General features: G+C 50.6%; 2 long non-coding RNA genes across 2 annotated transcripts; one reads left to right on the forward strand and one right to left on the reverse strand.

Moving 5' to 3' along the window:
- Window positions 1-560: 560 nt before the first annotated feature.
- Window positions 561-4,829, forward strand: LOC110360630 (uncharacterized). Its single transcript, XR_002416667.2, has 2 exons — window positions 561-667; window positions 848-4,829. It is a non-coding gene; the product is annotated as an uncharacterized LOC110360630 (long non-coding RNA).
- Window positions 1,806-10,353, reverse strand: LOC135579498 (uncharacterized). The gene is made up of 2 exons (XR_010472660.1): window positions 10,098-10,353; window positions 1,806-2,708 (listed from the first exon to the last, which is right to left on the reverse strand). It is a non-coding gene; the product is annotated as an uncharacterized LOC135579498 (long non-coding RNA).
- Window positions 10,354-10,602: the final 249 nt, after the last annotated feature.

Genomic DNA, 10,602 nt, shown 5'->3' on the forward strand with positions numbered 1-10,602 from the left:
GTCTGCAGTCAGGTCGCACACCCGCTGCTGTCCCGCGGGTGACAAGGGCCCGTTCCCGCCCTGCGCCCCCTCCCGTGTCCGCGCTCTGCCCGGCGCAGTGCGGGCTCTGGGGGTCCCTCCCCAGCCCGGTTACCTGCACCCCAGGGCTCCCCCCGCCCTGGGGGTCCGACGTGTCGCACCCGAGCGTCCCCGCGGTGCCCCCAGCTGGGCACAGGGACACCCCGGCGCGGCAGCCGCTGCTCCACTCCACTCCGCGTCCCGGCTCAGGCGGGGCTGTAACTTCCAGTCCCCAGGTGCAGGAGCGCACACCACCGCAGGTGGGGCTCATCTTCCTATCATTCTTCTCCTTGCCCTGTGTGGGTACTAGAAAGGAGCTTTGATGCAGGGACTGAAAAGGGAGGAAAAGACCCAATCTAGCTGGGAAACTGTTAACCGTGTTAAATGGGAATTATCATTGTTATTTATTTAGAGCTGTAGTAGTCTCAGCCTATCTTTTCCTTTCTAGAGGTAAACTCTTAGGATAACATATGAAACTCAGGCCAAACAAAATAATTTGTTGTAGATGCTTTCTCAAGAATTTGCTACGTTTTATCTGACCATGTGTGACTTCGTATCTCAGCCAGGACTCAGACACTGGAATGTCTGCAACAAATGGATCCGATAAAAGGTCAGTATTCCTTTAATCCATTATTTGTCACTTCCCCCCCACTATTTGGCCAGATCTCATCTTACAGGGCACTTTGGGGGCTTGTGCTGTAGCTTCAATATGCACAAGTGAAAGGATGCTCATGTTCCCTGTGAAGCTGATGGAGTTATTTGGATCTGATCTCACCTGTTTGTTTGGCAGGGAAAGCTGCTCTGGCTCACGGTTTTGAAAACAATAAGAACTGCAATGTTTTCCAGAAGAAAAAAACCAAACCAACAAAGTATGCTGATGAGCCGTAAGTAAATCACACTAAGTAATTAGTGCTCTGAAACGTATCTTCTGATCTTTTAGAGCATAACTATCTCAATTTTAGATCTGCTTTTCGTACTAGATGCAGAGTGCAGGGGGGTTGGACCAGACAACCTTGGAAGGTCCCCTCCAACCCAGCTACTCCGGGATTCTATAATTCTGTGTCACACACGTTTTATTTGCTGATTCCTGGCGCTGCTCCTGGGCCTTCCCTCTCCCTTCGTCTTTGACGGGGGGCAGTTTGCTGCGCGTTTAGCTGGGGCTCTCAGGTTTGCAGCTTGGAGTACCTGACCCCGGGAACCGGCTGATAAATGCTTTTAAGTGTGTGAGTGCCTTGTGTCCCCAGTGTAACAGCAAATGTTGGCTGCTGTGCAGGGCACTGAATCTTTATAACACGGAGCAAAAACGCCTGCGGTCCCAGAGGCCTGAAATCCCATCTTCTTCTGCAAGGACCCACTGTAATTCTTCTCCTGTTTCTCCAGACAAGGGCAATCATCTGGTCCATTACTAAGATACTTAAGCAAGTGTTTACAGTGAGAAAGAGCACTGTACAAAACTAAAAGGTTAAAATCTAGCTGCAGGGTTTTAGTCTCCTTGTAAAGGTGATGATCCCTATACTTTTACCTCTGACTTATATTTTATTTAAAGACAGGCTGTACAGATAAGTTTAGAAAGCACGAAAAACATTTCTAAGAAACACTGATTTAAAAAGCAAAGGTAAATTATATAGGCAAGCAAACAAACCTACATGGCTTATTGCATAACATAGCTATTAAGGACAGGAGAAAATGTGAAATAATCCATTAAAAGAGTATTGAAAACATTTTCAGATGGAAATAACAGTAGCAAATTTGCACATTTACATTTTATTTGTAGATTTTTGTATATAATAATAATAGACTACTGGTGAATTATTGCAACTATCATATTTAATATGAATCCTATAAATCAATAAAAGGTGAGGAAAAAAGCCGCTGTTAGTCTATGAAAAGTCAGAATGCCTTGTTTGAGGCAGAAACATGACATCTGTAACTAACAACTGATGGAGCGCAGGCGAACGTCTCAGACTCCCCACAAGTGAAGTGTCACAGAAATGAATCGCAGCCGCTACGGCAGCAGCGGGTCAGGGGTCTCTGGGCAGCTGCGCTTGGGGCAGGTGTGATGGAATCCCTGGGACAGGGTCTTTGTCTCCAGGAACGGGCTGTTGGCAGCCTAGTGCCAGAAAAGCTGCAGCTACGCTCTAAACTGCAGCTGTGATGGACAGTCATGATCTGTTCTTCACTTATTTTTCTGAAAGGGGGGCATTTTTGGCATTATGGACCTTGATCTGGCTGATCACATTACACCTCTGTAAATTGTTCTGTGAGGCTGAATGTTTGGTTGTGTTCCTGAGCAGGGCAGCTGTGGGTAACAGCATCAGCAGGTCCCTGTCCCTGGTCCCTGTCCCTGGTTCTTGTCTCAGGTCCCTGCGCTGGCCGGGCTGAGGAGCCCCCTGTGCCCAGGTGTGCGGGGGCTCAGCCCAGTGCCCGGGAATGGCACCGCGGGGCTCGCAGGGACCTCCCTCCCTAATGGCCGTGGTGCTGCTGGTCGTCATCGCTGGCACTGGTGGAAAATGACCTCCTGAAGAGCAGTGCAGGCAACACCTGGAGAAGGAGCCGGGCTGTGTCTGGTCTGACCATACCCCACGGCAGGGAAGAGGAGCAGGGTGAGTGATTTCCCTCTTTGATTTGCTGCAATAACCTCCAAATGTTGCCTGAGACCAGAAGCAGAAGAAAAAGTAGTTAAGAAAGGACCTGAGCCAGCGATTTTCCTCTTTGCCTGACAATAGATCTGCTCTCTGCACCCGTGGGACACAGCCCCAGCGGCAATGCCCTCGGCACTGCCTGTCCCTGGGCAGGGCATCCCCATCCCCATCACCATCCCCATCGCCACCGCCATCCCATCCCACCCCATCCTCATCCCCATCGCCATGGGACACACCGCCACTGCTCTGCCACCCCATGGCCTCCCAGCCTGGCCAGGAACGGAGACGATCTGTCAGAGTCATAAAAAAAACTAAGTCAAGATGCAGGGACCCGAGTCCGTGAGTCTCAGCGGGTACGTCTAAGGACCTGTGTACAAATCGCGCATGTGTGGGGAGGATTCATAGCCACCAGTATAAAAAGAAGACAAACCCAGAAAGTCCCGGTAGGAATATTCAGCAGCTCTTTTAAGAGTAGTTTATAGGCTCAGACAGCTGGTGTGTTTTTTTTTGCAGGCCAGCAACTCTGTGTTAAGGCTATTGGGGCAGTTAAAGCGGATCTAGTTCACTGTGCTTGACTTTATTTCATCAATAGAAAATACCAGGAATATTAGATTTGAACTGCAAAAGATTAACAACCAATCCCTCTTTGAACTGTTACAGACCAGAGGAATGAGAGTTTCCCCTTACTCAGACAACGATTAGAGCAAGAAGCAACACACTCACATACCAAATGAGCGTGTTGAAGCATTTGCCCTGATCTCTTTTGCTATAAATCTTTGAGATGTGTGTTCCTGGCTCCTCTGTTGAAAATACAGCTCCCCACTGCCGCAGAGAACAGAAGCAGCTCCAGAGCTGCTGAGCGAAGGTTGGTAGAGCAATCTCATCCTAATGATTTAGGAAGCGGAGTTCCCAGACAAGGTGTCAGTCATGTTGAAGAGGACTTTATGATGCCTCCGACAACCTTTAAAGCTTTGTTTGCCTACCTTACAGAAAAGCAAAGTAACAGGGCAATTTTGTTTTACTTTTGCTGTCATCATTTTATTTGCGGTGCCAATATTGAGGGGCTGGATTTATGAGAAGACCTCATGGAGCTTTGGGCTCCTCAGCCCAGCCTGGATCCTGGGCAGAGCCTGCTGCACCTGTGGGGATGGGACACAACGTTCTTCCAGCCCCACAACCGGTCCCAGGGTCACCAGCTGCGTTACATCACTTGTTCAGATACCAAAAGTGCTTGGCATCTCCTGAGACACAATTCCTTTCTAGATATACAGCTTCTATCATCAGTTAAGTGCTTTCTTTATTTTGGTCTTGTTCTGAAACGTCCTCATCCGTGAAATGTCTTTTCCTCAAGAAAGATTTGCACCAGATTAAAGAAGCCGGTGCTCTCGGTGGGCAGCACATTAACTTGCAGAACTGCTGGGTCCGTGGAAGGATGTGGCCCCAGAGGCAGTGCTGGGGGCCACAGCAGCTGAGGACACGTGTCTGGGAACACGGGGCTCCCGGGATGGCACCCCTGGGGGGCACCCCAAGGACACTTTGCCTACTCGTCTTGCTGACAAAGAGCAGAACTGAAAATTGCTGTGTTTTTGGTCGGTAGGCTCCCTAAAGCCTCCGGGGCTGCAAAGCCCGAGCAGGAGCGCCAGGAGGGCTCTACGCTGAGCGCCCACGGCACCGCTGCGTCCCCAAGGGAGCCGTGGGCCGGCTCAGACCGCTGGGCTTCCTCAGCCTTCAGGGAGGGAAATGATGGTGCTTGTGTCCCCTTGTCCTTGTGCCCAAGCCAGTTATAAGGATTGCTTTTAGAGAAAGTGCCTGTCAGCAACTCCAGTATCACTTGCTCTACGTTTTGATGCCCCGTGTGGTCCTAATTGGTTTCACAGGTACCATACACAAAATTACCTGTCTTCCTGACACTGGAAGTGAAAATGTGCAAAACTTCTGCAGCTTGAAGGAGGATGACGGATTGCAAGCTTCCTTCTGCTGTGCAATTACCTGAAGGATCTGTGCTTTTCCACGTACTTTAGAACAATTATCCTTGTCTGTAACCTACTTTTTCCATGCTTTATGGCTCCTATCCTGGGGTGGGAAAGGCAGTAAGCTCTCATTCTGAAATGAAGTGATTTCTCAGTGAAATCTTGAAGTGTGTGACTGATTTGTGTGTTTATGTTGGCCAGACGCTGCCTGAGCCTGTTGACAGCTTCGTCACCCCCTCATGGTGAGTCGGCAAGGGGAAAGGTGCCACTGCCTGGAAGCCTCGTCCGTGTTTCTGTGGGGTCACAAACAGACCCCCAGCATTGGGCAGCATCCCTTGTCCTCAGCACCGGGGGTTGGCCACGGCACAGCCCTGGCAATGATCTGCTCAACATCTCCCTCCCGGCCTGGAAACCACCTCATCTTGTTCGGAAAGCGAAGCGCCATTTGGTGCGGGAGGCTGAGAGGTGGCCTGTGCCAAGGGGAAAGGGGAGGAAGCAAAGGAGCGACAGCGGGGCCGCAGCTCTGAGCCCCGCGCGAGCCGTGCTCTGCAGAAGGCAGGGAGAGCGTCCCCGGCCCGTAACGGCGCTCCCGCGGAGAGGGAGGCTCCAGGGCGCAGAGCGGAGCCGCGGGAGAGACCCTCGCACGGGGAGATTGATTCTGTAATTCTCCATCAGCGCTGCAGGCTGTTAGCACAATTGCGCTTGTTTATTTCAAAGGCATTAGCAAGACAATTATTGAATTTAACGCGATCATATACAAATGTTTGGGTGATGCTCCAATTGCAAAAGATCAGGCATTTTTATTTATTTGTTTGTTTGTTTATTTATCACTACGGCACCTATCTCTCTCTTTGAGGCAGGGGAGCCAGATGGCAGCATGGAAAGAAAGTCAACAGCAGCACTTTGGGGAAATAAAGCGTGTTCATTTAAAAATAAATAAATAATCCATGCAGTCCATTAACCAGAGCTTAAGGCAAACAGCCTTAACGGTTTTCTTAGTTAAAAGGAACAAGCCCGTTCTGAGCGTCCTGGTGGATTCCGGGCCAGATGACCCCCTGCTCTGTGTGACAGGTGTCAGCCCCGCCCCGAGGGCTCCCAAAACACCGTGAAATACATACGCAAATACACAAATAACCTGCACGGGGTCGGTGTGAAACCACAAAGCACACGTACGAAGGTGGAAGTCCCGGATGCCTGGCCAAGCCAAGAGCTCCATACACAAAGAACGTGATCCTTCTCCTCTCCTGGGGCACAAAGCGGTTTGGGTTGGAGGCCCCACTGCCGCGGTTACCGCAGGGACAAACAGCAGCGGGACTGGGAAGAAAACCCTGTAGAACATGGTGGTTCTCTTCTCTGAAGTGCGTTTGTATATGAGAGACGGATGGAAATGTTATCCCTGAAGAATGCCCTGTCTTGAGGCGCAGCTCATGGCGGGCTACCCTCAGATTGTGCACACACATTATACATGTAATTTCAGATAACAACTATCTGTTTTTCTTTTTGATTCACTGTACTTGTTAAACTTGAAAAACCTATAACATTATGCACGCTAATAGCTGCTTTGCAAAAGCCAGATGGCTTGGTTCTGTAGGAGACGTCGAAGAACATTGATTTGAAAGCTCAAGCAAAAGTAGTTTTCTCTGCATGTGGGTTTTTTCAGAAATCTTAATTTTTTTCTTAATGCAGTTCACTCTCCCTTTTGTATTTTCTTATTGATCATTTTGTTCCCATTCAAAACAACAGCTGCAGAGCGTGAAGGCCCCAGTGACCAAAGAGGCCATTGCCTTCCCCTGGCAGACCCTGCGGGGACGCGGTTCCTGTCACTGCGTCTCCAATGGCCGCGTCAATGACGCTTCCACTGAGCAGCCTTCAGTGCAGGGGGCTCTGAGGAAGGTCCTGCTCGGAGGACAGAGCCATATTCATTAATCTTGAACTCTGCAGCGGAAAGATAGACAAGAACTGCTGCAGAATTACTCTTTTTTCCCCCCAAAAAATCTACCAGCCACTTGCTACCTCTTGTGCTTACAGCTCTAGTGCTGGAAAAGGTCATGGAGGATGTTGAGGGTGACAATATATATTCTTTTTGAGTTTTACTTGCCTAGGAGGTTGGAGCATGGAGGGTGTTGGTCTCTTCTCCCAGGTAGCAAGTGACAGGACAAGAGGAAATGGCCCCAAGTTGTACCAGGGGAGGTTTGGATTGGATGGTAGGAAAAGATTCTTCCCCAAAGGGCTGTGGGGCATTGAACAGGCTGCCCAGGGCAGTGCTGGAGGCGCCACCCCAGGAGGGGCTTAGAAGGCGTTTAGACGAGGTTCTTGGGGACGCGGTTCGGTGCTGGAGTTGTCAGGTCACGGGTGGACTCGATCCTGAGGGTCTCTTCCAGCCAAAATGATTCTATGGTTCTATTATCTGGTTTAAATATTTTACTGTCTCACATCTCCCTGGAACATTTGTAGGGATTTTGCTATTGCTTCTGCTGAAAGGACAATTTCCCATGGATAATGTATCTTCCAATTCTCCTTTATATTCTCATTTTATGCAGCTGTGACAATCAAGTGTTTTTTCAGTTAATATGAGGATGTCGTTAGACTTTTCCAAGACAGATTAATTAATAGCTGGCTAGATTGATTAAATAAATTGAGCACCATCACCCTGCCAAAGCCAAAACTCACAATGAACGTCACAGGGGTTTCAAAGGCAGTAATTTTCAATTGTGTGGTTTTGTTCCCAGCCCTCCCCTAAGCATGACTCAGACGGCACCACGGCAGCGCCTCCTCAGGAGGGGCTTCCAGACCGCCAGCAGAACTCAACAGGTTCTTAAAGACGCTCTGCCCCTGGGTGCTGGAGGAAACCCGAAAAAGGCAGCTTGGAGCTCTGCTCTTCGCAAAACGCGAGGGGCATTTTCTCACCCAGGAAAACACAAGTTCATTGTGGGTGTGTCTCTCAAAGCCTGGGAAGGACACGGGCTGCCCCGGGCTCGCTGCCGGGGATGCTGCCCGGGGGGGACGCTCGTGCCAGACTCCAGGGCTGGCAGCATGAGGGGACAGTCCATCACAGCTGGAAGCCACTGAGATAACAACAGGTGGATGACTTTCTGCTGTGTTTTAGAGCTGTATTGGCTCCACAGGACGCAGTGGGAGCCGGGGGGTCACAGGGGCTGCTGCAGGGCAGGAGGCAGCAGCAGGGCTGGGACAAGTGGGAAGGATGTGCCAGCTGCTGTGCCAGTGCCACTGTCCCCTGCCCGGTGCCCCAGAGCAGGCTGGCACCAACAGGGACGTCTGTCAGTCCGCGTGTCAGTCTCCAAGAGAACAACAGCCTTCCTCTGGCGTCCTTGTCCCGCGGGACGCGCGCTGGTGCCCTCCCCGCTCGGCCGTACGCGCTGCCGTGCTTCACCGCGCGCTCAGCATCGCTCAGCCGGCCTGGCAGGCCGACATTGAGCTGGAAGGCTCAGCCATTTTTTCTGGCCATTGCCATTGTTCTAATGAAGTGCATTACCCTTCCCTACAAACCTGTCCCTTTTGTGACCCCCGTCCATCACGGCAGCAGCGAGGACGCTGGTGGGGGAGTCTGGAACCAAAGCTTCCCAAAGCAGCTCCTGCCTCCTGCCTGGTTGTGGCTCAGTCCCAGGCAGCCGTTTGTCCCCATCTCTTCCCACACTGACATCACCAGCAGCCGTGTCCCCCACACCGGGGACACATGGCAGGCACCGGGGACACCCAACACTTCCCTCGCACACATACAAATATTCAGAAAAATGGGTCCATGATAGCAGGAAGGGTAAATGCAGCTTTAGCGTAAGGAGAGAAATGAAAGAGGCTGCACAAAATGAAGTGGTGTAAAGAGGAAATGGAAAAGGTTCGGAGACGCAGGGGGCAGCACCCGAGGCAGGGGGCAGAGGGTCTGTCTCCCCCCGCCCGTGAAGCACCAGGAGCAGGAGGGTTTCCCTGCCTCAGGATGCTTCTGCAAAACAGGATGCACAGGAAACCTCTTTGAAAAGAAGGTTTGCAATATAGTTTGTTTGCTCTCTCTTCCTGTAACAGAGCTAAAGAAAACTGGGTTTCCATGAAAATCTCACAAAAAGACGAAACTCACAGAAAACTCATCAGAGAACACATTAGAAAGCAAATCTGATTCAGCCTCGTCTGCATTTAACGTTTCAAACTTAGTATTTTTAATACACTTAAGTGCACAGCTCATTTAGATTCCAGGTAAACACTTTGTTAAATATCAAACCTAAATAGAATTTTTGTAGAGATGTTAGATGAATAAGGGCCTTGCAAAGTATGTTTCTTTATAGATATAGGTGCAAGCCTGGACATGCATAATTGCTCTTTAGCAATTTTAAAATGATGAGGTAATTGAAATAATACAACAAGTTAAATAATAGCATGTAAAATAAAATTAAAGAAATGAATGGTTCATTATCTCTTTTAAAAACTTCCCCCCACACCCAGTAATGAAAGTATCTGTCCTTACCCTGCACTCTGGTTGCAATAAAGTCCTTTCTATCTAGCGCATGACACATGGCTTCTCTTCCAGCTCCACAAGTTCCAATGAGCAAGTTGTGAAAGTAGATGTTTGTTAAGCCAAGGTCAGATTTAGAGCGTGCGCTTCTTCCTCTGCAAGCGATCATTAAACCTCCAGTCAACTGACGCTTGCTGTTCTGAAAATGTCACCTTCCTCTGACCTACTCTGCTGTACTTCTACTGTAAATGGAAACCAGTTCGTCCCTGCAAGAGAATTCCTTCTTTCTCTAACAAAACATTCCTGACTGGAGGGTAAAAAACCCCAACAAAAAGCAACCAGCAAGAGAAACGCCGACTGTAAAGGGGCGCGATGGTCAGCAAACGCTTTGCCATCGTTTCACAGCCTGACTCATTCATTGATTTTCGAGTTTACAACCAAGAGCGTGTCTGTGCTGCAGGCACGAAACCAAAGAAACGTTCAAATAACCACCTCACAAGGAACCTTTAGGAAATAACCTTGCCTAATTAAAGAAAATACATATTCCAAGCATCAGTGAAAGATGTATATGGAAAATCAGTGTTCAGAGGTCCTGAGGCTGGAAGCATCGGTATAGTGACCACCCTGCTTGGCGCTGGACACCCCACGGGTCCTGTCTCTCCTGTACTATCCCACGGCTCTGGCCACAGGTCTGTCCCCAGCAAGACCAAGGTGAGGGGTAGATTTCAGCCAGCAACACTTAAACAGCAGCTTAGTTTGCAATTTCCTGTTCTGTTTCTACTAGGGTGAGAAGCAGAACAAGTGTTGTTTGTTTTGGGGGGTGTCAGTCTTTTAAACAGACCGAGAGCATTTTAATGTCTTTGAGACAAAGAAAACAGCACAAGGGGTGGGGAGGTGCAGCAGACTCACGATGGGCTCAGCCCGTGCGGGGGGGGCAGGGGGCCGTGGGGCTCGGGTTCTGCTCACCTGGCTCAGGTGTGACTCCTGCATCCAGCGCTGAGCGGGAGCCGCCCCGGGCGGCCCCGCCGGGGTGTTGGGTGTTGGGTGCTCCTGTCCCGCGCCCGGGGCTCCCGCGCCCGGGGCTCCCGCCGGGCCGCGCTGCGGGAGCGGGGGCAGCGCTGGTGCCGGTGCCCGTTAATGAGCTGGCTGTGGGCAATTAGCAGCTCGGAGCGGCGGCTCCGGTGTGTCTGGCCGCTGACTCCTGCGCTGCTGCCACCCCGCCCAGGGGAGCTACAGCCTCCCCTCCCGCCCCGGCAGCTCTGCTGTGTTCTGGTGTTGTAACCGGCCAAACGCGGGATTCACTGCACAGCCAGTGCCTGGTCCTTCTTTGGGAAAAGCTGTCTTCAATAACCAGTTGCCAGCAGATTGCGGTGTCCGCTGTCAACTGCACCGACACTTGTTGGGTCATTCTCAGGCACTGCCGGTTTTCTGCGTTCAGCTCTGTTCCTGTTTCACACTCAACGGGACAGAA

This window comes from Columba livia, chromosome 5 (genome assembly GCF_036013475.1).
Source record: "Columba livia isolate bColLiv1 breed racing homer chromosome 5, bColLiv1.pat.W.v2, whole genome shotgun sequence".
Classification (NCBI taxonomy): Eukaryota; Metazoa; Chordata; class Aves; order Columbiformes; family Columbidae; genus Columba; species Columba livia.